Raw genomic sequence first — 25,623 nt, 5'->3', positions numbered from 1 at the left:
ATCTTCAGTTCAGTTCAGTTTCTGTAGCAGAAAGTGCATATGATAACTCAGCACTTTACAGTCTATATGATAAATAATAGAGAAACGTTTAAACAACAGTCATCTATTAATAAAAGTGCACCCCAACTATTCACTAGTATTACTGACTGTTGATGTTAGATTTTACGTGGAAACTAACCATACTAATTAAAATGGTCTTTAGTCAGAACATGTCTCTGCTGTTTCTGATCACTGTGCAGGGCTGCCAACTTTTGAACATTTCAAAGAGTGAGACGGGGTCATGGGGTTGGGAGCGAACGATTCGCCGACTGTTTTCGAGCGTGGGGGGGGGGGGGGGTGTTATTAACATTGAGACTTTTTGTGCTCTACATTTTATTTATTTATTTCAATTCTGTACGGATGATGATTAGAGCCACTGACAAGAAAAATAAAGGAAAGAGAGAATTCTTACTTTTTTCTCTGAATTCTGACTTTTAATCTCAGAAATCTGACGGAATTCTGGGAAAAAAGTCAGAATTATTTTTCTTTTCTTTTCAGTGGCCCTAATCCTCTTCTGTACCTCTGACTTTACACAGGGAACTGACCTTTGTTTTAAAAAAAAAATTATTTTTGTGTGGAAAATTTAACATTCAACTCTCCTGAACTTCTTCACATCATCTATCTATCCATCCATCCATCCATCCATCCATCCATCAGCAGTAAAGAGTTACATGTCACAAATGGAACTTTTAATTATAATTAATGTAAATGTATTAAAATTCCATCTAGGGGTGAAGTATTATTTCATATTTTACTTTAAATTCACACTAAATACACAGCTGTAGGGTTTTGAAACAACAAAGAGAAGCCTTACCTTATACTCAGAGGTAAATACTCCCAGTGTTTTGGATTGGAGTCCTTCACCAGCTTCCAGCAGGAGCGGGCTGCCCACAGAGGTGCCTGACTTTAAATCTGCTCTACTAAAGAAGCTTATTGGCCGATGATGAAAAAAATGCTAATTATTGGCCCAATTAATTGGCCGACCGATAAATTGGTCGTCCCCTATCAGGAACAGATTTAGTTGATGCATCAGGATGCAATAGAAGCAAGGCTGCACGAATCCTACATTGGTATTGTGAACATCAATACACCGATAACTCCATGGATCACTGTGATGTATTAACGCCCCTCACAAAGGACTCCGTTGTTAGTTTGGGTGTGAAGTTCGACGGTTAACAGACTATAACCATTAGGGGCTTCAATAACCTGTTCAACAAACCAAAAGTATTCCGACTTACCAGAACATGTTCATTGGATCGCTGAGGTTATGTCCCATGCTCACGTGGAGAGGATTAGGTCCAGTTTTTTTTCTTTTTTGGGGGGGGGGGGCTCCACTGGGAGCTTTAAAGTTGTCTGATTCTCATTTTGATGATGTTCCTTTGAATTTTTTGTGATTGTTTCTTTTGTACCTTTTACAAATTTGTTCTGGTGTTTTGAGTTGTCATGCTGAGACCAGTTTAATGTCTTTGTGTCATTTTTCTTTTTAGTTGATCCAGTGTAGCAAGGTGGGTGGGGATGGGCATTTTTATGTTGTTCATTTTAAAATATTTAATAAAAAGACTGTCCAATTCCTAAAACCAAATGTATACCCTGATGTGGGCCAAAAGGTGACTAAGTTGGGTCAGTGTCTAGGTTGCATTAGTGGGGTGTTAAAATGATGAGAAATTATTTACAACGTACACACAAAAAGAAAAAAGCCTAAAATATGTTTTGGTTTAGAATACCGTATTTTCCGGACTACAAGTCTCTACTTTTTCCCACGCTTTGAACCATGCGGCTTATAATGAGGTGCGGCTTTAGTCAACCAGAAAGGATGGATGTTGGAAAGTCTAATGAAGGAATGGTTAAAGGAGTGCTACGGAAAGCGCTCAGGATGATTTTTTTCACAGTAAAACAGCGCCGCTTGTTTTCCCAGCTTCACCCCGGGATGATGACAGCAACACTGACATCGTCACAGAAAAGGAATGCGACGAAGCTCTTCTGAGGCTGTTCAACTCCGACACCGAAGAAGATGAATTCAGTGGTTTCAGTGTGTAGGGGACAATCAATAACTAATAACTAATCAATAACTTTTCTGTTTTGTTTCAAACTGATCAGTTCAGTTGTGTTCAGTTAAACTACGTTTTCAATTCAGTAGATATCTGCGGCTTTTAGCCCGGTGCGGCTTATATTGAGGTGTGCTCTATAGTCCGGGAATTACGGTTATATATATATATATATATATATATATATATATATATACACCGAAGATTTTAAAAACATGTTGGTCTTTTTAGGACTAAAAGGGAGGAAAATAAAAAGCAATTTTATGTGTTAAAGTTATTAATTAGTATGATTAAAATGGCCCAAACTGCTTTGATATGCAGGGGGGGTTACCTCATAGTTTCTCAACTTCTCTGTTGTGTTTTCTCTCCATCATGATAATAACAGCGCACCGAGCAAAAAGGAGCGGGTGTCTCATAGTATAACCATCCCTGAGTCACTGAAGGAAATTTAGATGAGCCACAGAGCTGCGTGTGTAAACGGGACGGTAGTTGAAACTCCTGTTGACTTTATTTGCCAAATGCAGGAAAAGCCAAAGTGTGTGACGGCTGCAGAACCAGAGATTACAGGTTGACGCCTGCGCCGTCTCTAGCAGAAGCGTGAGCCTGCTGCAGCAGCAGACGTAAATCGGCGGTCTCCAGCTCTGCAACTGTACCTTTCGGCCTGGCCAAAAACGGTTTATGATTGGTCAGTCCTCGTGCACATGTGCAGATTATCATTCACTTTCCTTACTCCCGAAAGAACGGTTCAGAGTGCAAATGGTTTCTTTGTTGCTAATCTATAGGGAATATCTACAAGAAAGTTCTTCAGAAAGTAGCAACTGGTCCTGAGAAATGTCGCTAGGTTTTTCGTTCTTCTGGGGACTCATGAGGCGACCGTAAAGGGAGGAGACTTAGGCTCGCTATGGTGATCTTTCCTCTGAAATAAAAGTTAAACCTGCACACTTTGCAGTCTGGTTCTGGTGAGACAGCTATTACTTCACTTCAGACGTTTTATAGGGCTGACAGATTGATACGCTGTCCCCATTTCTGTGTTAGCAGGCACTAACGTCTGTGTGAGCTAAGCTACGTTAGCCATTCCAAGCTGTTGTGAACATAGGTATGAATAGAGAATAGTGTTTGCGATCTGTACGATGAATAGAATGATTTTGTTGCATCGCCAGACTTGCATTTGAATTTGTTAAATGCTGCTTAGCATTGTGGTTTTGCTTGGTTAGCTTACAGCCTCTGTAAAATCCACCTAATAAAAATGGCTTTAAATAATTTAGAAACTTCATTGCGCAACTCTATTGACATGCCTGTCAAAATGTGTGGTTTTGAATGCGTCATAAACTATGATGGACAAAAAATTCACTGAACAAGTCCGACCACAAATTCCAGCATTCACCAGACAAGGAAACGCTTCTTGGGCCAGTTCATGTGTCTGCACAATAACATTGGGGCAGTTTACATATTATTGTGCACACACATAAACTGGCCCAAGAGCCACTTCCTTGTCTGGGGACAGCGTGTCAATCTTTCAGACTTATAAAACATCTGAAATGGTCCAAAATAATAGCTGTCTCATTATAACTGACTGCAAAGCATGCTGGATTAACGCTGCACCATCTTCTTACGCCTTCTCCCGGTTTGAAGCCTGCTTTTTCCAGTCAGAGAATTACTCTATCATTTATCAGTAATTTCTTTTAAACCTTTAACTACGTTTTCATGGCTCATAAACACAGATATATCTACATGAACAATTTTAGATGATTAAAAATTAAATGTAGGTCCATCTTTTAAAACTACAGGATGATGAGATACTCTATTTTTCCACAGAAGACATATTTGTCCCGTCAACACAAATTTAGGCCAATTCCAAAGGAAATTCAAATTTCCCAGCTTCCACCCAGCATTCAAATGCACCGTGTACGCACAAATCAGTCCGGTGAGATAGTCTCAAAAGGATTTTTGAACTTGTAAACTGATCTGTGTGTGATGCAGTTTTGTCCGTGTTTACCAGGTGATGTGTGTGTGTGTGTGTGTGTGTGTGTGTGTGTGTGTGTGTGTGTGTGTGTGTGTGTGTGTGTGTGTGTGTGTGCAATGATTTTTGTGTGTAGGAGCTGAAGTTACACACAAAAATGTAAATACAAGTTACAAATCAAGAGTTACACACACACACACACACACACACACACACACACACACACACACACACACACACACACACACACACACACACACACACACACACACACACTTTTAGATATACATGTACAAATCTAAATACACTCACACAGACCTTTTGAGACTTTTTTCTCCCCATACATTTCAGTCAGACCTGGTGTATTTTGGTTTAAGAGCAGACTTTTATTGCATTTGTGCTTTAGTATACACTAACATTGTGAGTGTTCTAGAAAAAAAAATGTGTAAAAAATACAAAGGACTGTAAGAATCAAGAAATTAACTAAAAACAGTATTTTTCCTAAGACTTGAGAGTATTCAAATGGGTATCAAACAGTCACATTAAAACTACTAATTATTTTGCTAGTTTCAGTTAAAAGTTTCACCGTCATTTGGAAAACTGGCTCCTTTAACCAAATGCATTCCAGAATAATTAAAATTCAAAGCACACCCACGCAACATTCATGCACTGCAGTTGGGTGACATTTTCCCTCGGCTGATCCTGATTTAATGTGGTTGATACAGTACCCTCTCCATATGTCATAATAATCAAGATGATCATTCCAGCAAAAGCTCTGCTCTCACTTTCAGCATTTTCTTTAATTAAACGTATCAGATTTGTTGCTTTAAACAGGTGCTACATGGTTGACAGGTCATTCATCTGAACAATATCAAGTTAACCATTCATCTTATTTGGTCAAGTATGTAAATTGGGCTTCTAAGCTGCTTTGGTAGCCTAAAATGATAGCATTTCCCCTTTTATCATGTTAATAATGTTACAAAAAGTTGCTTGTTAATCAATTAAAACGGTTCCCTATAGAAGCTAGCTTCTAATTCACAAAAGGATAATGGATTAGTGACAATGACACAGGCGTGCTACTGAGACAAAAAAAAAACATGTTTTCTTTGTATTATCTTGAATTTGAAATTCACAGGAGACTACACACTGGTGAAACTCGTGGGATAGCAACAGAACAATGAATTTTAAAAAGTACCTTTTTCCTTTTATGCAAAATTATTGTTCATCTGTCTTTGTTTGAAACAAAAAGTGGACGGAGCTGTGATTAAAATATGAGAAAGAAAACTGTCTCCGCTCAGCATATCCCAACAAATTGTACATGTAAGTCAAAATTACTCTCTGAACTGCAGTTAGATAAATTGTTGAAAAGACACAATCAATACTTAAAGTATGAATTCTGGCTCTGCTCAGATCTTCTGCCATGACACCACATGAAAGGCTCAGTACGCTCCACAGTCTCTGAAGCTCAAGTGACGTCCTGTAGGGAAATACTGAGTCACCCGGTAATGGAGGCAATGCTAGCTTGATGCTTAAATGTAATGATATACTGGATTTATGTACAGCTTCTTTTAATTTCAATGGGGAAACATTACTGAATAATACATTTCATGAATTTAGTTTGGGCTTGACCAAGATGAAAATGTTGTTTTGCCAAAGGCATTGGTATGCGCGCATTATTTTTTATGCATATGCATACCTGTGCACCAGTTAACTTACCCAAGGCAGAAGCTGTGACGTTGTGCGGATGGTTAGGACCCAAAATGCAGATCACCCAGATGACAAGAGGCAGGAGTTGGTATAAAGTAAAAATCCTTTAATTGGCGGGATGAAACAACATGGAACACAGGACACCGAAAGCTCTCTTAGAGCACCAAAGTCTGGAGAAATAAAGCTCACAGAGCACGAAACAACGCTGACAACAATAATGGACCGACAAGACACAGAGACAAGACAGGGCTTATATACACTGGGAGGATGAGAGGGAGATGAATTGCAGGTGTGTGGGGAGAGAGAGACCAGGTGAACACTATAACTTAATCAGGGAGGAACTAACTTGACCTAAGAATAAAACCTAATACAAAAGGAGCAGGAAACATAACTACTAATCAAAGGGAGGAGAAAAATAAACACTGGTGGGAAAAACATACTAACTCATGAAAGGCTGTAACTAAAGGAAAATGACCTAAGAGAAAAAATCCAAAAGACCAGAAGGGCATGAACCATAACTACTATTCTAGGGGGAAGCTGAAAACTAAAGGAAAACACTATAGAAAGAAAAACTACAGGGGCGTGATTAAGAGGGGGCCAAGGGAGCACAGGACCTGGGAGGGGGATGTCAGAAGAGGGAAACCTGGAGGGCTGGAGATCTAGGGGCAAATGGAGAAACCCAGGAGACACATGAGGAAGACGCAGACATGACACAAGAGGGCGGTAGAAGACACAAAAGGAGCACCTAGAGACGAATGGAGGACACAAGGAGACACATGAGGGGAGACACAGACCATGACAGAAGTATCTATTTTATTTTATTAGATTTTTTTTCAAAAAGGGCTTTCAAGGTTAACACATTTATTAATGCCAACAAATATTCAAATTTGTATTCAAAGCTCAATTCTTAATAAACTAAAGTTGATGTGTAGCATGATGGAATGTAAGCTAGATGTTTTGTAGCAAAACCTTATTAAGTATCTGAGAGATCTTGTGATGTCTGGGTTGTAAAATCAGTTTAAGCTGTAGATTATTCATAAAACATCCCACACCAGGGTGTGGATCTACAAACCCTTTGTGTTGAAGGCCCTCGTGCTATCCAGGGGGGCAAGAGGAGATACCTTCCAGGTGACGGCAAGAAGCTGGCGTATCTATTTAGCATTTGATGAAGCTTGCAAAGGCTTTGACCTTGGGGTCAATAAAGAGGATGTGCTTTGCTCACCCGGTTGGCCTAACCAAGTAAGCTGGCTAAGAACTTGTTAGTTCAGGAAGTGAACTCTATTTTTAATAACTACTGTTTACATATTTAGACAAATCAGAATTTGACGAGTTTAAAGGCGTTACCAAAATACCTCAGGCAATCACTCCTTCACCCAGATACTTAAGAGAGGTTATTCGTAAAAATAAGATTTATGTGAAGCAAAAATGTTTTAACCATTAATGATAATTGAACCGTCACCTTATCGGGGTGGAGGAGTTTGAGTACCCCAATGATCCTAGGAGCTATGTTGTCTGGGGCACTTTGTGCCGCTGGTAGGGTCTCCCATGACAAATTGGTCTTAGGTGAAGGGTGAGACAAAGAACTGTTCACAGGATCTTTCATGGAAGTAAATTCAAAGAGTCGGAGTACCCGGCCCGGAGGATTACCGGGGTCCCACCCTGGAGCCAGGCCTGGGGTTGGGGCCCGTGAGCGAGTGCCTGGTGGCCAGCCCGAACCGGATACATGGGCTCTTCCAAATGTGGATCTGGTGGCAGACCAAGGCGGGAGCCTTGGCGGTCCGATCCCCGGACAAGATAACTGGTTTTTGGGACATGGAACGTCACCTCTCTGGCGGGGAAGGAGCAGGAGCTTGTAGCAGAGGTTGAGCGGTACCAGCTGTCAGACTCACCTCGACACATAGCATTGGCTCTGGAACCCACGTCCTTGAGAGGGGTTGGACACTCTCCTTTGCTGGAGTTGCTCCGGGTGAGAGGAGGAGGGCTGGGGTTGGCTTTTGGTTAGCCCCAAAACTCTCAGCCTGTGTGTTGGGGTTTACCCCAGGGGACGAGAGTGTAGCTTCCCTGCGCCTTTGGGTCGGGGAACGGGTCCTGACTGTTGTTTGTGCTTATGTATCAGTTCAGATTACCCACCCTTTTTGGAGTCCCTGGGATGAGTGCTAGATAGTGCTCGATCACGGGGACTCCATTGTCCTGCTGGAGGACTTCAATGCTCACATGGGCAATGACACCATGACCTGGAGGGGTTTGATTGGGAGGAACGGCTCACCTGATCTGAACTCGAGTGGTGTTTCGTTATTGGACTTCTGTGCAAGCTGCAGTTTGGCCATAATGAACACCATGTTCGAACATAAGGATGCCCATCGGTACACTTGGTACCAAGGCAGCCTAGGTCGCAGGTCGATGATAAGACTTTGTAGTCGTATCATCTGACCTGCGGCCGTATGTTTTGGACACCCGAGTGAAGAGAGGAGCGGAGCTGTCAACTGATCACCACCTGGTGGTGAGTTGGATCAGATGGCAGGGGAAGATGCCGCGTAGACCTGACAGATCCAAACGCATAGTGAGGGTCTGCTGGGAACGCCTGGCGGAAGAATCTGTTAAGACGGTCTTCAACTCCCACCTCCGGCAGAGCTTTGACCGCGTCCCGAGAACAGTGGGGGACATTGACTCAGAGTGGGCCTTGTTCCACTCTGCGATTGTTGAGGCGGCTGTTGCTAGCTGTGGTCGCAAGGTGGCCGGTGCCAGTCGTGGTGGCAACTCCCATACCTGCTGGTGGACACCAGAGGTTCGGGGAGCCATCAGGCTGAAGAAGGAGGCCTACAGGGCGTGGCTGGTCTGTGGGTCTCCGGAGGCAGCAGACAGGTACCGGATAGCCAAGCGGGGTGCAGCAGTGGCAGTTGCCGAGGCAAAATCCTCGGCGTGGGAGGAGTTTGGTGAGGCCATGGAGAAAGACTATTGATCGGCTCCAAAGAGGTTCTGGCAAACTGTCCGGCGCCTCAGGAGAGGAAGGCAGCAACTCGCTCACACTGTTTACAGTGGGGATGGGGAGCTGCTAACGTAAACTGGGGCTATAGTCGGACGGTGGAAGGAATACTTTGAGGAGCTCCTCAATCCTACCTATGCGCATTCTGAGGAGGAACCAGAGCCAGGAGACCTGGGGATGGACTGTCCAAATTTCAGGGGCAGAAGTTTCTGAGGTAGTCAAACAACTACACAGCAGCGGAGCCCCGGGGGCGGATGAGGTTCATCCTGGGTATCTCAAGGCTATGGATGTTGTAGGGCTGTCATGGTTGACACGTCTCTGCAACATTGCATGGTCATCGGGGGCAGTTCCTGTGGAGTGGCAGACCGGAGTGGTGGTCCCCATCTTTAAGAAGGGTGACCTGAGGGTGTGTTCCAACTATAGGGGGATCACACACCTCAGCCTCCCTGGAAAGGTCTACTCCAAGGTACTGGAGAGGAGGGTCCGATCGATAGTTGAATCTCAGATTGAGGAGGAGCAATGTGGTTTTCGTCCCGGCCGTGAAACTGTGGACCAGCTCTATACCCTTGCAAGAGTGATGGAGGGGGCATGGGAGTTTTCCCAACCAATCCACATGTGTTTTGTGGATTTGGAGAAGGCTTATGACCGTGTCCCCAGGGGCACCCTGTGTGGGACGCTCCAGGAGTATGGGGTGGGTAGCTTTCTGTTAAGGGCCATTCAGTCCCTTTACCAGAGGAGCGGGAGTTTGGTCCGCATAGCCGGTAGTAAGTTGGACCTGTTCCCAGTGAGGGCTGGACTCCGCCAGGGCTGCCCTTTGTCACCGGTTCTGTTCATTACCTTTATGGACAGAATTTCTAGGCGCAGCCGTGGTGTGGAGTGTGTCGAGTTTGGTGGCAGGAGAATCTGCGTCACGAACTAATGTAGGAGAGGGAACGTGTGAGTGAGTCACCACGGTAGGAAGCCCAGCTTGCTGTGAGCGAGAGCAGCGATCTGTGGCTGATGAATGAAAACGAAATAAAAACATTCGGGACTGAAGCTCCATCAACACGGCTGCATTTCTAAATAAAGCATGTCATTATGGCGGTGCGCGCAGCTGCAGCTCACGGTTCTGGAAAAACCGGGCATGCCCGTCCCATCAACGGCGTGGAGCTCACCACTCCACCCATCTCACAACCAGATCAGAAAAAAGCACATCATCTTGGATTATACAGATGGGATTATGAGTGAAATAACGCCAGTTAAATTATTACTTACGTGTTGTTTGTGCGCATGTTGTTCAGTAGCTAATGCCATCATTAATATCATCTGGTTTTTTCATAAGCCCTACACACTGCGTGATGCGCATTTGGGGAGCGCAGGCGCTGGTTTAGCGTGAGATATTGGAGGTGTGGCGTGAGAGCGTGTGAAGAGGGTCAAATGCGTGTGTCTCACGTTCAGTGCGTGAGAGATGGCAGCTTTGTTATTGATTTATATCCTGTTGTTAATTGTGATGTTATTGGCATGCTGGAAATAAATAAATGATGATGATGAAGATGAACTTTAGTTGCAGAACAATTTAGTTGGAAGTGAAAAATACAAACATGTTATTCATGACAAGGCATCAAATATATGACATAAATTGGTTATTTAACTTCTATTCCCTTATGAGGGGTTGTTGTTGCTTGAGTAAGAAAGACTGGTGTACTTTTAGTTTGCCATTATTGTCAGAAGAAAAACTTGAATGTGTTCCATTAACACTACCAAATTCTATTTTTGTCATTCTGTGATCTTGTCCTTCAATAACTTTCTCAAGAGAATCCCCAAGTTGCCCTTGACTTTGCATGCTGGTTTTCTTTTCCGATATTTTTACAGTGAAGCACACTGTGAAGTCCGTTTTGATGCCAGTTTATCAAATACGCTCCTGAAATCTGCTGACGGAGATTGACGAAAAGCATTATTGTTGTGGACAGTTTACAGGTATGATTCATGAGTTACTGACATGTTCTGTGCAAAAAATAGCACCACTATCCATTCTGTCTATGTTTTTGTGTGTTTTTCAAGGAGCTTTGAAGTGTACCACAAAAAGACCTTTGATCTGTCCTTGTGGAATGTTTTTACACATATAAAATAATTAAATAAACAAAGTGACAAAAAGCAAAACCATAGGAAATCTATCATGGGCAAATACCATTTTATAATATTGGATTTCAGCGTGTAGTCAACCATGTCTGACCCTGAATGGCAAACATAAAATATGGATTATTTTTTGTCCAATACCAACAAGATCCAAAACTTTTTTTTCCCTTACTTTTTTGGAGATGTCTTCAAAAATATCTTGTATCCTTGCTGCTAATGTTTCAGAGCTACATCAATTTTGATGTTAGGATCCATTTTACCTTTGTCTACCAAAAAAGAAAAGCAACAACTAGATCAGGGGTGTCAAACTCATTTTAGCTCAGGGGCCACATTGAGGGAAATCTAGTCCCAAGTGGGCCGGACCGGTAAATAAAAAAATAAAAAAAAACTTCAGATTGTTTTCTTTGTTTTAATACAATCAATATAAAACAAGGCTGGAGCCTGAGGACAGTGTAGTACAAGTACAACACCTGAAGTGTACTTGAAAATTTGAAAAAATAAAAAATAAAAAAAATCAACAAATAAAAAAAAAATTCCTTAGTGATTCAAAGAGCTTACAGATCACATGGCTAGATCAGTTTCATGCAGCACTTAAAGTATATTTGACTCATTTTACTTTACATCTTTTAGCTTTCACCAGCACATCAATATCAGAAGTCACATCCTGAGTGGCGGCCAACTTCAGGATGTGATTCAAGTTCTGGTGTGAGTCTAGAGCGCAGCTTTGTTTTATTTATCCTCATTACAGAGAAAACTTGCTCACAATGATAAGTTTATTTTCACTCTACATTGTAAAGTATGAAAATAAAGTTTACACAACCATCTCGCGGGCCAGATTTAACCCGCTTGCGGGCCGGATTCGGCCCGCGGGCCGCATATTTGACACCCCTGAACTAGATGCATGTTCAATTTGGACTACTCTGTTTATACGCTCTTGTTTGCTTCAACCATGTTTTATTTATGAATGATCGATTTGGTTCAAGTCTGCTGGGCAATTTCAGGTCAGTTGACGTGTTGCGCGCAGACCAAACAAGATTAGACATCCTCCCTGTCTTTTTCCAGGTTTTTACTTGAAGTTCCAAATCACTTTGCATTGATTGCATGGAAATATATCTTCTAATTTCATGTTTTTTTAGCGAATGATTGAAGCTACAACAACTTACAATAGTAGATGTAGCAATGGAAGTAATTAATCCAGCATGAATGTGTCTGATTAGTAGGAGAAAACTGGAGTTTTCCGGGAAAACCCACGCATTAGTGTGCAGAAAGGGTGCAGTCAGGTTTTGAATCTTTGACGCAACAGTGCAACAAACTGTACCATTGTACAGTGAAATTAGTTTTTTCCATTGATTTTTTTAAACCTTTCATGTGCCTCCCCCGTGATCTCATGCTATGAACCAAAAATATTCCTTAGTTATATCTAAATGTGATAAACCTATTTATCAAGGATAGAGTTCAAGATTTATTTATGATTCATTTATCATCTGGCAAAACTCTTGAGTCGATAAAACATTTGGCCTATCCTTGAGCCAGTTCATTCTCCTTAGCGGCCTGTACTTGTTGATCACAGCACTCTGGGCTGCATTTTTCAAATCTTTCAGCGTATTTAGCTGTTCTTTGACAAGCCTTCTTCGGTAAAAAACCACTGCAGATCCGCAACATGTTAATAATGAAAGTTGATTTTAAAATAATGGGGTTTCTTTGTTTTCAAACAGGGAAGGAAAAATGCCTGTCTACACTAAGGCTGCAATCATACATAAATGATGTGGATTTCAACATTTAATTCATGAAAAGTAGTAAAATATCCATTTTTGTTCAGATGTGTTCAAGTGATAGGCCAGTGATCACTGCATCCATGTTTTTGGACTGAAAACCCACAAAGATTTTAGATGATCATTCAAATTTCACACATTTAGCAATGCGAAATTTGAAGGGCTGGTGGTTAGCAACAATGGGTGCTGGTCAAATTGTCCCTCTGCAAAATTGTATCCCTACTTTGCACCCAGCAGCTGTCAAATCATACCCACCAGTCAATATTTACTACCAGCTAGGTGCAAAATGGTTGACAACTGCCATCTCAAGTAACAGTATCTGGTATCTTAATGCAGGTTTGGATACATGTCATGCTGCAGTTCCACACATCACTCTGTTCACATCCTTTTAAAATGTTCAGTCTCTATGACACAGTGATAAACACACTTTTCAGATGTGTACCATTAACTGTCCATTGGGTGGTTCATGATTTCATGGATGCTGTGCATCAATGATTCACGGGCCAAAGGCTGATTCTAGACCAGTGGAGTCCAGGTGTTTTGACAGCAACACATTACCCATGGCAATATTTTCCTGCTAGATTACCATGAATTGTCATAATGATGCCTAATTGCCAGACTTTTTCAGTCCATCCATCTAAACTTATGCTAATCCTGATTTAATGCCCTTTACTCAGTTGTTCTAAGGAGCTCACACACATACACACTTACACGCATGTGTTTTATGTATTGAATTGGCATTCAACACAGCAGTAACTTTGTCTGGAACCTGTCTATTGTGGATCTCTCCATTAGTTGCTAATAGTGGTGCTATTTCATAGATGGTGACAATTTGGCAGCATGAGACATAATCAGGACCATTATCACAAGCTATTTATTGCCACAATAACCTTGAAGCATGGTTGAGAAAAAGCTTAATGGTAAATTAACAACAGTTTTTGCAATGATGAGGCTAGAGGGGAATTGTAGACTAAAAGTATACTTGTATGTCAGATATTTCAACTGATGAAGTTGAGAAAAAGACTAAAATATTGCTTAATTAATGTAAAGGTCATACTGTATTTAAACATGAGGACTTATAAAAACTACAAAGGTGAGTCATTAAGGGTAGGTTATTAAATACCACCTATGTTTTTTCCCCTCCTGATTTCCATCCATTTTTATAACTTTTAAATCACAGCACAATTCCTCTAAAAAGATGCTGATTTGTAATACTGGAAGTCAGCAGTACAATCATTTGCTACATCTGCACAAAACCTTAGGAATAAATATGGGGGGTTGTTGGTTCAGATGCAGCTTTACCTGTATTTCCTGTCTCATTGCTGTATTGAGAACTTACGGTGGCCCTAAGTGCAAACCACAAAAACAAATCACTTAACGCAACAACAAATTGAAACACGCAACAACAAATTCACTAAATGCAACAAAAAATCACTAAGCGCAAAAACAAATCACTAAACGCACAACAAATTGAAAAGCGCAACAACAAATTCACTAAACACAAAAACAAATCACAAAACGTGCAACAAATTGAAAAGCGCAAAAACAAAAAAACAAACCGGAAGAGGTAGGTACCAATGCTGCAACGACAGGCATCACTGATTTTGATTTGGTTTTGCGCTTAGTGATTTTTTGTTGCATTTAGTGAATTTGTTGTTGCGTGTTTCAATTTGTTGTGCGTTTAGTGATTTGTTTTTGTGGTTTGCACTTCAGGGCCACCGTAAGAACTATTGTTGATTCTATTGCATCACATTGGACTTCTATTTTACCATATTCCATCAAGGTTTAAAGGCCCCATGTGTGGAATCCATTGAAATCATGATGAAAAAATGTGACTCTTTAGCGCCATGCAGTTCAGAGAAGGTATTGCAGCTACAGTGGCTCACTCATGAGTTTGACTGTATAATCAATTTCCAACCTGTGTAGTCTAACCCACACAAAGCTTAAAACAAGCTACTTGACCTTTTTAAAAAGTATTTATAATTATGACTGTTTTATCAACCTACCAGTTCTGAAAGAAGCAAGCTAGTTCTGTTCTCGAAGCTGTCGCGATTCACACACGGAGGAGGGGTGACGTTAGCCGGAAGGTCAGGTGTTGTGAGAAATTGTGTTCCCCTGAAATATTCTGTGTAGATTTGTTAATGATAACAAATTGATTTCATTCACGTCCTTTTTTCTCATAACAAAAATGAGACACTGACAAGCTAAAAAAAGCTCTTTGGTGACTAAAACGTGACAAGATGTGTGGGAGTTTCTGTTGATGAGATGAAACTAAAGTTATTTTTAAAATGCACGTGTCTGCTTGTCTCACAAAAGCTAAAAGGTTACAGCACTGCTGCTGTCTTTTCTCCAGCTGAGCGCATTCAGCTTTGCAGACTCAGATTCACTCAGCTCTGCTCAGTGCTTCCCTGCCGCAGGAACGCACAGTGCTCAACTAGTCATTGCTTCTTATTGAGGAAGTAAATGATTAGAAAAATGAGCGACAACATTGTTTGGGATATTACCACATTTCTTATCTGTGTCCTTCCTGAAAAAGTCGTGATTTTTGTCAGATAAGTCAAAGAAATCAGTCTGGATTCATACTGCACAATGCTTTTCTAGCTGCTGACAGAGGGGGATGCTATTTTTCTGCCAATGTTGGACCTGTCTGCAGCATTTTACACTGTTGACCATGATGTCCTATTGGATAGACTACAACAGAGGGTGGGCGTTACTGGGGTAGCTTTGCAATGGCTCGATTCCTACCTTAGTGAACAGATCTTCTGTGTTTGTAAAGGAGAGTCCCACTTGCCTTGGGTGGGACTCAGATGGGGAGTACCCATCGACATAAATATACTGGACATCTACTTTCCATAGGCTCCAATATCACGTTTTTGAGGCCAAATGGGAGGTGGCCACCACCACCATTTTGACCATGTCACAGGTTCTGTCAAGCCCAGACAATTCCAAAACAGGGAAGAGAGGAGGAGCGAAGGGTGGGGCTGTAAGGCTGGGATCAACTGACGACACCCGGTCAAAATAGCTACAAGCTAACCCTGGCTAACCCTGGCTTGGGAGTACCACAGGGCTCTGTTTTGGGTCCCCTACTTTTTGCCTTGTATATGATTCTGCTGGGGTTTTTCCATTGCCAGCATGAAGTGTGATTCCCTTTCTATGCTAACAATTGTCAAATCTACCTTCCAGTTCAATAGGGGATGGGTAGATCAATTTCTACTATTTTGGACTGTCTAGGGGATGTTAGGGCTTGGATGGCTTCTAATTTTTTGCTTTTACATGAAAATAAAATTGAGGTCATATAGTCTTCATTCCGGGTACATTAGATTGCACCACCTCTGCCACCAACCTTGGCTTTTTGGCTGCTAATAGGAAGAACTGTGTCAACAATTTAGGGATTAAAAAAGATTCGGCTCTGAAAATTGATGCACAAATTATTCAAGTTGGGCAGTCATGCTTTTTAAAATCTCAGTCGTCTGTCCAGATTTAAGCTCCTATTGACTAGAGTACATGTAGAGGCTGTTACTCATGCATTAGTCCTTTCTAGATTGAATTCCTGCAATGCGCTGTACACCGCTATAGTCACAACATTGCAGGTGGAGAAGTAGGTGGACTTTGCCAAAATATACCATGTTTGAGGTCTGATAACTCAAATAATTAATTGTTTAAACACATGTTTTTTTAAATCATGTGTATTCTGCATCAATAAATTATTTGCAGTATAGTGATTAGCAATACATTAAATAAAATGATGCCATTTTGGGGATAATTGTTTTACTGAAAGAAAATCTGGGGCAGCTACAGACTGTGTCCTCCATCTATCCAATGAAACTACAGTGGGTATACTGGAACTGGTATTTGTTATTGTTTTCTCCGCACATGTACACACAGTTTACTACGGTGTGCCGGTTAGTATTTAGAACGAGTGGGACAGGAAGTTTTTTTGTTTTTTTTTGCCCATGAGTGAAGAGAGGCATGGGTCGTTTCTCACTATGCATACTTGTCAGAACTTGTGTACTCACATCCATGTGAAACATCATTAACGATGGCCCAAGGACTGTTCCAAATTCTAACTCCAATCGTATCCTAAATCCTGAAATCCTAAACTCCAAACATCAGAGGAGAATGCTAATAACAGTGATGTTTTATATTAGAAATATAAATAAAATAATCTAAAGTTGTCTGTTGTTGTAAATAATCATTTGTAAACTGTACATTTTGCTGTGTGTGTTTGGGTTTTACTCTTCACGGTCCTTCTAAATGCTAATGAACTAACCCACTATCTAAATAAAAGCACTGTTGGTCTGTTCTCATGACAAATAAACTTTCTGTTCATTAAAGGGCAGGAAATGCTAGAATTTTATTAGTTTTGATCAAAAGTGTGCCAAATATAACACAAATAATACATTTTTGTTGTTATTTTGTTATTTAAGGAACAAACTAGACTTTCTTTTTTATGTCAGGTCATTTCTTTAACTATAGAAAGAAGCAGTGCTTGTTGCCAGGACACAACGGAGAACGGTTCCGTTCCAAATGCCGTCTTCATCCTTCCGTACCCAGTAGAACGGACTTTTTGGTGTCCTTGCCAAGAACATACTTTTCTAGTACACAAGAATGTACTAGCGTCCTTGAGTATTGAGAAACGGCCATGGTGCGTTTTGTTTCAATCTAAAGCCATCCACTCTGATATATTGCTTTAACTGTTAGAGTATTTGATATTAGTGAAGCAATTTTGAGATGTTTGGTGTGCTTTATATTCAAATAGAGAGGTCTAATACAAGATAATGTTGATGTGACTGCTAAGGAAAGGTTAACTTATTTAACAGAAAATTACACACTGAGTATATTTTCTTGTATTTTGTATAAGTTCAGTTTCACACTTTTTAGCATTAAAGAGCATCTTCCACTTTCAATTCAATCAATTCAAATTCAAAGATACTTTATTAATCCCAGAGGGAAATTAGAGTTTCAGTACACACAATTCTGAGATCAGACATACATACATACATAGGCACGTGGCAAGAATTGGTGACTGTGGTCATTCACAACCCGAGTCGCGGTGGAGGAAAATAAGGCACTTCAGAGTTACCCTCCACAGGGAGGGCAGCTTTGCTATGCAAAAAACATCTCAAACAGAAATGCAACAGACTTCAGACATTACACAACATAAGTGTCCACTAGGTGGGGAGGTAGGGTAGAGGGCTTTCCAAACATCAGTGCATTTAAACACATGTTGAAACCCTTATATTGTAACAGGTCTAAACTTAATATTTTCATTTAAAAAGGGAAGATATTTAAAAAAAAATGGTGTCATTACTGTTCCAACTAGACTCTCCTAGCTAATCTGTCCAACAGCTAATGGTTTTCCAACTGTCTTGATGGACTACTTTTTGAATGGTATTACTGGCATAAATCTACTCTGTCCTGATATTCTAATTTTGTGTTAGCACCTATGTATGTATTCTGTGGCTCAGAAGAAGCTTTAAATATTTTCTGAGTAGAGTGAAGTCTGGGTTTCTCTCTTGGATTGGATATCAGGACAATCTAACCCCTTGGGAAATGAATGGATGGATTGAGGGAGTCTAAATCCAATAACTAGCTGGTTACACAAACTTTACATCATTGGCAGAGCACAAGGATTGCTTACTACCTTACTTGGAACCCTAAGGTCGAATAACTCTGGCAACTGCCCATACTACCTTGGCCCTTTCCGTATTCACAATGAGATGGCCTGAGGGCATCTTGAATCTGGCCTGTGTGAAACCTGGCTTCTATGGTTCTGTGAAATAGGCTTTGGTTATACAATCTCTCACACGGCTGCTCATCTGTAGAGGGTGCTAGGGCACCGTCCCACCAATGTCACAGGAAGAGCAAGAAGAAGATAGGAATCAAAAAATATTTTAAAAACCCATGAAAGTTGAAATAAACAATCTATACATCATACAGAAAATAAGTGGTGTGTTTAATTAGCATTTAAGTGTCATTTAAGAATTTTCTCACACTTTTACCAAGGCTGACTGAATCGTCTTGGGAGATATTTCCTGTTCCTTGTAACGTCTAGGAATGGTCAGTTTTCACCTACAGACTGATCTACATGCCACCGTCATCCACAGACCTAATTCCACCCTCTAAGGTGGATTTTACATTCTATCTTCCAACAAGCCCAGAAGGTTCTGCAGCTCGGAACATGGTGGCCCCGCTTGGGCTCAACAGTATGGCTGATATAATCTAAGATATATTCAGTACTACTGGCAAAATCTATCTAGATTCGTTTTAGTTTTACTGTACATTTTGAGAATTAACATGACCTAAAATACTTAAATATTCAACTTCTGGTATTGCATTATTGGATCAATGTAGCAAAGATCCAGTAGTCATAGAGTCACACTGTCATCATATAGCTTAACTCTTTTATAAGTAACATATTTAAACAAACATCTAGTTGAATTTGAAAATAATTACATTTTGTCTCTTTACCATAAGATGAAGCTGGATTTATTAGGAAAGTAAGGACTTCTGAAGTCAAAGACTGTTAAAAATATAACCTCGCATCATGCTGGAATTGATTTCAGGGGACAGTGATATATGCACAAGCTGTGGTCAGGGAAGGGCTTTCATAATATTACTGGCAAAGGACATTTTCTAGCCAGGATAAAATGGCAAATTAACATGATGTATTAGCAGACAAAACGATCCAAACAGTGTGTCAAATCCATTACAGTGTGTCCATGAGATTGTCAGTCAGCAAGTATTAAAAAAGGAAAGGTCTGCAGAATATACCAGCCACCAGGTTATTCTAATTTCAAGTTTCTGGATGTTCCGGAAGGATGCTTGACTAGTGGACGGTGATATTACCCCTAGTGTTAGCAGCCATGTATCCTCCTCCACTCCATCTAGATGAGATGTCGTCAGATTTATGGGCTTAGATTACTTTCAGACTGTGTCACAGTTGCTACAGATGTCGAGTGTCATTGTCTGAGAGAGGAGGAATGGGGACCAAAGGGAGAGAGAGAACCTTTTACCCAAGGTACACTTGAAGTTACTCACTCCATTTGCACATACTTGTCAAACTGCATGGGAAGTTGCTGATTTTTTCTTTACGGCCACCTAACAGGGTGTGCAATACAATTTGGCGAGAGTTACCCTTATTTTCCTTAATGTACAGGAATTCTCTTTTGGTCTTGAATTTAAGAGATTGTTTTTTAATTTCTTTGTCATTTGTCTATTAGTGATTCTTTGACTGTAAAGTCAAACGCTCAACGATATATTAGTCAACATTTTACAGAAAGGTATTTTTCAGCAAACACTAGGTTTCATTTATCACTTGGTAGTCTCTTAAAGCTTCATTTAGCAAAATTGTCGAGCCTCCACAGCAGATCTTAGATAAAAATTTTTAAGAAGGATTAGCCAAAATGTTTTAAACCAAGAAATTGAGAATTTTTAATTGTTGAAACAGCCAAAAAACTGAAAGGCATTAAAAATCAAGTGCCACTGAGAAACTGTTTTTCAGGGTATTTTTGAAAAATGATTTGTCACTCTGAGTTTCACAAACATCACTAATCGTGAAAAATTTCTTCTGCCCCTATTTCCTGCATTAATCACTGATAGAAAATAGATGGGCAAATGCTCGTATTAGAAAAGCCAGTTATCTACGTCACACACACACACACACACACACACACACACACACACAAAAATAAAAAAGAACATTCATAGCCTCACCCATTTGAGCTTGCAATGAGGAAGGTGTCATGACTCGAGGTAAGTGCCTAACCCAAGACATGCAGACTCGTACTCGTCAGGCAGAATAGGTAAAGTAAAGTTCTTTATTGCAAACGGGAACAGAAACAGCACAGATAAATCCTCTTAGGTGTGTTCTTGCTGTGCGTTATTTCTAATTCCATGTTGTCATTCTTTTTTAAAACACAGAAACGGTTTTGTTACCTGTTATTGACGCTACGTTTCGCCAAAGCTGGCAACCGTCGGCGAAACGTAGCGTCAATAACAGGTAACAAAACCGTTTCTGTGTTTTAAAAAAGAACGACAACAAGGAAACAGATAAATCCTGCTTGAGTGAGCTGTGCAGCTCTAGTCCATGTAGCGTTCGGGATGAACGAGAGAGGAGGGGAAGCCGAGGTGAGCGCTGGGCAGAGGGTGAGCGCTCCGGGAGGGGTGAGGTAGCAGAGGGAATCCAAACAGGAACAACGGAGGAGGATAGGACGTGGTGTGTGAGATCCAGAGTTCGTAGACAGCAAGGTTAGAGCTGGTGATGTGAGAATCCTGAGGGGAAGGGAAACAAATGCCAGACGTAAGGTCTAATCCAAAAACGTAGTCCAAAAAACAATCCGAGGTCATAAATCCAAGAGACAAGAAACGAATCTAACATGAACAAACAAGATCAAGTGGCTGGGACTACCTAGAATGGTACAATCATCCGGCACAGTGAGGTGTCTCCATCCTCCTTTTGAACCCCCGTCCTGATTGGGAAATCTCCTGCAGCTGCTGCTCCCTCTGCTCCTCACCTGTGGAGAATAAACTCAATACTGATGAGGGGGGATGGTGTGACTCACCTCTGCCCAGGTACATGACAGAAGGCTGTTGTTGTTTGTGTCCAGGACAGAGCAGAGTACACCTTGGCTAGCAGAAGCTAACCGTTGCTTCAATTAAATTGAATTCAAAAATACTTTATTAATCCCAGAGGGAAATTGATTGCTGTAGTAGCTCATAATAATAATAATAATAAGTCATCAAAGAGTTATTGTATATTACAACGGCTGTTGGCAGGAAGGATCTCCAGTAGCGGTCAGTGTTGCAGCCAAACTGAAGAAGCCTCTGACTGAAGACACTCTTCCGTTGTCGGACAGTCTTGTGAAGAGAATGCTCAGGGTTGTCCATCATTTTCTTGATTCTCTGGAGAATCCTTCTTTGCATTATCTCCTCCAGTGGTTCCACATTCGTCCCCAGAACAGAACCAGCCTTTTTTATTAGGCTGTTGAGCCTTTTCAGGTCCCTGCTTCTGATGCTGCTACCCCAACAGACGATGGCTGAAGAGATTACACTCTCAACAACAGACTTGTAGAAGATCTGCAGCATCTTGCTACAGACATTGAAGGACCTAAGCGTCCTCAAGAAGTGCAGTCTGCTGCGTCCCTTCTTGTAAACGGCGTCGCTGTTCTTTCTCCAGTCCAGTCTGTTGTCCAGGTGAACTCCACGGTATTTGTATTCCTCAACCACCTCCACTTCTTCTCTCATGATGGAAACAGTGTTTGACTCCACCCTGTTTCTTCTGAAGTCTAAAATCATCTCCTTTGTTTTGTTCACCTTCAAGGTCAGATGATTGTTTCCACACCATGCGACAAAGCGCTCCACCAGCTCTCTGTACTCAGCTTCCTGTCCATCTCTGATACACCCGACAACTGCAGAGTCATCTGAGTATTTCTGTAGATGACCGGTCTCTGATTTGTACTGGACGTCTGAAGTGAACAGAGTGGAAAGGAATGGTGAGAGTACAGTCCCCTGTGGTGCTCCAATGTTACTGATCGCCTGGTTTGATGTGCAGTTCTTCAGCCTCACAAACTGTGGTCTGTTTGTTAGAGTTTGTCTGCTCAACACTGTTTTAGGCTTGTGTTATCTGTGGAGATAAAACCCTCAACCTTACAATACAAAAAGACTCAGTGGTACAGTCACGGTGCTGTAAGCCAATCATGCCATACTTTATTTATATAGCACATTTAAAACGCAGCATGGGAGCTGCCAAAAGTGCTGCACAAGCTGGACCAAACACGACCAATCAAAGCAACAAAAACAGAAGATTAAAAATACCAACCAACAAAAGCAAATAAAAGATGAGGAAAACTAAGAACGCAATAAAACACTAAAATGAGTCACAGTCTAAAAGCCAAATCGTAGAAGTGGGTCTTTAAACAAGATTTAAAACCCGCCAATAATGAAGCCTGTCGAACTATAATAGGTAGAGAGTTCCACGGCTTTGGGGCAGCACGTACAAATGCTCGTTCACCCCGGGATTTGCAACGCATACAGGGAGTGCAAAGCAGCAGGAGGTCAGCCGACGCATGGGCACATAAGGAGTGAGCAGGTCAGAGAGATAGGGAGGTGTCAGGTCATTGAGTGCTTTAAAGACAAAAGTCAATGTCTTAAACTGTACTCGAAAAATGACAGGGAGCCAGTGAAGATGTTCCAGGACAAGGGTCATATGGCTACGTCAGTCTGTGTTTGTCAAGAACCTGGCAGCAGTGTTCCGGATGACCTGCAGCCGAATCAGACGCAAGATGTCCGCATATCAGGGAGTAAGACTAAAAAAAGCCACCTGTCTTCTGCTCCCCACTCCACTGGCTAATCTCTACTTCCTAGAAGAGAAGCACAAGACAGTGTTGCAACTGCCTCCCACCGAAAGTCGCTGAAGTTCACCCAGAAAATCACCCAGATGATGTCACATAATAATTTGCACATTAATGACATCATCATGCCACATTGGCATTCATTTCCCCCTCAACATCTAGTCTTCTACTCCATTTAGTTTTTCTCAGGATTGAAAGAGAGGAAAATAAAAACTTTATTAGTTTAAAAGATTAATTAGGATGATTCAAAGGGCCTAATGTGCTTTGATGTGTAAAATAAATTCTAAAAGTAAAAGGAAATCATACTTTGGCAGATTTGGTGTGGTGATCTAATCTGTTAACAGGATGGTGGTTCAAATTCCCGCTGACGAAGGACTAAAGTGCGTGGCGCCTTCGGACAGCAGAGTTACACCAGTGCCGTCTCGAGTAGAAGTGGGAATCAGCAGCAGCAGCAGGCATAAATCAGCGGTCCTCAGCTCTGCAGCTACACCTTTCTCGTCAGCTTTCTCATCTCATTCATGCTCCCAGAAGAATGGTCTGGAGCGCAAACAGTTTTTTTTTGCTCATGTAACATGCATAGGAGTAATTTGGGATGACTTGTTTTATCAGGACCAGATGTAATTCAGATCGGAAGCTAGGATCGGCCCACAGGAGTAAGTGACACAGAGACAGAATGGAAAAGACCGTTAGGTTGGTACCAATATAGAATATATTATAACACTTATTTAACAATACGATAAATAATAATTGACAATATATAGAGAATAAATGACAAATCATCAAAAGTCAGTCAGTTGTCCATTAGATGGGGTAGCACATGATCGTTGGCTACTTCAAGCTCCAGCGGACCCGAGGACCCACGAATGGGTCCTAAAGAGTGAGTTCAATGTTCATGGGGGGGGGGGGGGGGGTGTTTGTGAAGGATGTAATCAGGGTAATCGCGGCTCGCTGTTTAATGAAGTTGCTGAGGAACAGAGACTTAAAGGTGGCTACAGGAGCCTCCTACCAGCCCAACAGTGGTGGAGTGAATCTGATTCAACCTGCCTGACTTGGTTCAGGAACTCAGGGATTCTGGGCTTCCAGCCTAGGTTATAGTGGGTAGCTCTCCATCCATGAAGAAAACCTGGCCTTTTCCGTCAATTTAAAGATATCTCTGCGCTCTTTTCTATACGTCCGACAACCGTAGTTGGCTCCTGCAGCAACCCCTTTCCCTGTGTCTCCTTCCGCTTACTGATAACGTCTGGCTGTGAGCTATTTAACTTCCTGATTGACCTAGATTTGGCCACGTGACCGGCAACGTCGAAGATGTTCCGGCCACTTTATTAGAGACAGACGGAAAAGACAGGGAAAAAAAAACCCCGAACCCATCACCTGGCAACTGGGTTACACCCACCTTCTGGAAATATCTATAAGAAAGTTCTACAGAAAATGTCTGTGTGATTGTGTGTGTGTGTGTGTGTGTGTGTGGGGGGGGGGGGGGGGTCGCCTCCTCTGCGTGAGATGTTGGAGGTGTAGCGTGAGAGTGTGTGAAGTAGCTCAATGTGTGAGTAGGCAGCCCTGGTAATTAGCTGAGAGAATATAAAAGTCAAAGCTGAAGTAACAAGCTGAGATATAACTTGTGTCAACACTGAAGGGCTGCATCCTTTGAAGGCTGCATTTGAAGGCGTGTTACATCACAGAGTTGTGACAACGACTATCAAAATTCAAAAGGCTCCATGTTTGTCCTTCCTTTCCCCTAATTTCAAGGTAGATATCACAGCCTCTCCCATTTCATCTTTGACGTCAATGAAAGAGGCAGTCCCTCAATTTGAACACAGTCACACTAAGAAGCTGACTTGATTTAAGAAGCTCAGGTAAAATATGAAGCTAAACTAATATATAGCTAAATGAATTATGACCCTCTGTTTTTCTCCATGTCTGGTTTGGTGACGTCACTTTGGTGAAGCGCATTTGTAGTTCTGGACTTATTTTCACACAAAACCTAAAATAATGTTTCCCCTGTTTCAAAAAGAAGCGCTTTCTTGGTATCAAAATGTGTCTTTAAATGTCACGGACATCATATGTGAAATCCATGGAACATAACAAGCGGAATTATAAAATAGCGTGTTTAGCCTCAGTGACTCGTATCATTATTTCGTAGATGGGCGTGGCTTAGGCTCCTTATATTGTTCAAGGAGGTAGGTTCAGTAAAGACGGTAACCCATGACATCTCATGTTCGTTGGTGTGCACAAAAGTTTGGAGAAAAAGCAAGTTGTAAAACACATTTTATTTTGCAAAAGAACATTTTTAAAAAGGGCAAACAAACGTTTCATATTTTACCATCTTATTATCCAAGAAAGTGTAGAAACATAACTATTATACATCTACGCTAATTTCACAAAATCATATTTAACATGGCCTTATCACTTTGTTGTGGTAGGATTTTGCTCCAGACTTGTGTACAGTAAATACTTATTCAATGTGTTTCACCTCCATCTTGCAGGATTTCCCTCTACGGCGCACATCGACTCACTGAGGCCAGCAGAGGCTAAAGGGTCATCCTCATACTCGGTCACCGAGGTAAAAAGGGTCAAGCCAGAGAACAGCTGGCCAGGCTAAGAGGAAATTGACATAACAGATGAACTAACATTTGGCTTTTGGGATAGTTGG

This window comes from Nothobranchius furzeri, chromosome 14, assembly GCF_043380555.1.
Source record: "Nothobranchius furzeri strain GRZ-AD chromosome 14, NfurGRZ-RIMD1, whole genome shotgun sequence".
Classification (NCBI taxonomy): Eukaryota; Metazoa; Chordata; class Actinopteri; order Cyprinodontiformes; family Nothobranchiidae; genus Nothobranchius; species Nothobranchius furzeri.
The sequence above is the reverse complement of the archived record's forward strand: the minus strand, read 5'-3'. Positions refer to the sequence as shown.